The sequence below is a fragment of the Pteropus vampyrus genome, unplaced genomic scaffold, assembly GCF_000151845.1.
Source record: "Pteropus vampyrus isolate Shadow unplaced genomic scaffold, Pvam_2.0 Scaffold6, whole genome shotgun sequence".
In the NCBI taxonomy this organism is placed as follows: domain Eukaryota; kingdom Metazoa; phylum Chordata; class Mammalia; order Chiroptera; family Pteropodidae; genus Pteropus; species Pteropus vampyrus.
The window spans coordinates 7165202-7167822 of NW_011888787.1; positions in this window are offsets into that span (position 1 = coordinate 7165202).

The window sequence follows — 2621 nt, forward strand, 5'->3', positions numbered from 1 at the left end:
TTAAATTTTGGTCCCTCACTCGCTACTGGGAGATATTACGTAAATTATTTCATCTCTTTGAACTTTAATTTCCTTATCTTAATTTTTAAAAATATTAGTTAATGAATTTTTATGAGAGATTTGTGGAGGATGCTCCCCATCCTTCACTTGGTTTCCTTCCCTGTGGACCAAGCCCCATTAGGGTGACACTCCTTGATGACGCCCATCGGATTTGGAGTGACGTGTGTGCAGTGTGAGTCTGGGGGAAGGAACTGGGTGTACTTACTCTACCGTTCTTCTTCCTTTTTAAAAACTTTTTGGTACAGCTTTCAAAGAGCATGTGATCTCTTCTGCAACTTCTGGGGACAGCTGAGCACTGGTTTGGTTGCAGGGTGGAGAGGAGACTTGCCTTGGTGCTGCTCTATCGATCATGGGGTCCACTGATCTGAAGCCCACTTGTCTGTAGCTCCAGTATATGCTCTATTCTCCAGTGCAGACTAAATTTGTAATAAAGATGGTATTTTGTTCTTTATCAGCTGAATCCTCTTTCTTATTTCTCAGTTGGTTCAGGATTCAAGTGGGGAATGGGAGCATTAGGTATTGGGTCCCCTTAAGATACTCAACAGGTAAATGAAGAACTTCAAAAGTTACAAAAAAGCTTTTATGGGAAAGCCTGCTTCCTTCCATCCCACCTCTCAGTCCCTCAGTCACCAAGTGATTAGGGGTAATCACTAAGACCAGTTAATGTTTTCTTCCAGAGACATACTAAATATATGCAAAGACAGATGTGCACACACACATGCACACACACTCACATGTTCCCTACTGTACATGAATAAAGCAGATGCAGAAATCTGTTTAGCATCTTGTCCTTTTCATTTAACGATATCTCTTGGAGTTTTGTTTCGTTTTGTTTTTCTTAGAACATAAGAGCTGCTTCCTTCTTTTTAATGTCAACATTGTCCTCCATCAGCCAGTGCCTTCTCGGTGGACACTGAGGGTTTCCTCGACTTTTCACTGCTTTCGAGAGTTAAGCATAGGGTTAAATGTGCAAACTCTGGAGCCAGCCTACCTGTCTGGGTCCCAGTGCCATTACTCAGCAGCAGTGTGAATTCGGGCAAGTTATTGAACCTCTTTGTGCCTCCATTTCTGAATCTAAATGAGAATAATAATAACTCTAACCTATGAGCATTTTGTGAGGATTCCATAAAAACATGCCAAGCACTTAGAATACTGCCAAGAATATAATAAGCCTAAGTTTTAACCAATTCGATGAATGCTGTAATTAGAATTACACAGGTGTTGGGGAGGAAGAAATTTTCCTCTGCCCTTCTAGATTCTTTCAGCTGGCCCAATAATTAAATGGACATGAGACAGATTAACAGGAGAAAATAAAATTTAATTTTATGCACATGGGAATCCCACATACACTAGAGAGTCAGAGACCCCACATACATGAGAGGTTCGGAGACAAAGGGGGAATGAGGCATATATGGCATTCTGAGCTAAGGAATGAGGTTAAGAGGCCTGAGGCTTCAGAGGGGAAGAGGGCAATTCACAGGACAATAAGAAGAACAGATGTTCAGTAATTAGGTGTTTGCCTTGCCATATACATAGGTCTCAAAAAGTTTTTTTTTTCTGGTGATAACTCTTATTATGGGCAAGGTCCCCAATTTAAATTCTTTAAGGGAGAAATAAAAGTTTCTCTTGAGCCCACAGGGTCTGATTGCCTCCAGCTCAAAATAATCCACACGCCAAAGTGGCACATCTTGGGGACGCCTGTTCTGAACCCCATTCATAGGTGACTTTCCACATGCTTAAGTAGGATAAATTCTTATTGACAGAATTTAAAATGTTAGCTATTGCCAAGGTACCAACTGACTTTCCCACCAGCACAACGTGTGTATCTCGGCTCCCCGCAATCTTGCTCAGTTTGTTACTAAACTTTGTGAATTTTGCTAATCTTATCGATGGAAAATATTATCTCATTGTAGTTCTAATCTCTATTTCTCTTATGATGAAATAATTAGTCGAGTATCTCTTCATATATGTAAAAGTTATTTATATTTGCTTTTCCGTGAATCACCCAATCTTATCCTTTGTACTTTTTAAAAATTATTGAGTTCTTATTTTTTCTATTGATTCATTGAGGAGCTCTTAATATACTAAGAAAATCAGCCCCCTGTCTATGAGATGCTTTGCAAATATTTCCCAAGCTTGTCTTTTGTTTTTGAATGGTACTTCCTAAGTCAAGTTAATCTTTTCTGGTTTCTGGGCTTTGTGTCTGTCATACATTCTAAGCTGTGCTCCATGTTGAGATGATTTTAAAAATTCTCTAATATTTACTTGTAGTACTTTCATGATTTTTTTACTGTTTAATTTTTGACACATCTGGAATTTATTTTGATATAAGGAGTAAGAGATCGATCTAATTTTATTTTCATCTACATGGCTACATGTCTCAATACCATTTATTGAATAAACCACTTTCCCCTAAATGATTTGATATGCCATCTTCATCATACTCTAAATTTCCTTATGTATTTTGGTCTATTGCTGGTCTTTTTATTCTATCCCATTGATTTGTTTATTCATGCACCATTAACATATTGTTTTAATTAGTCATGCTTAATAAAACAGTA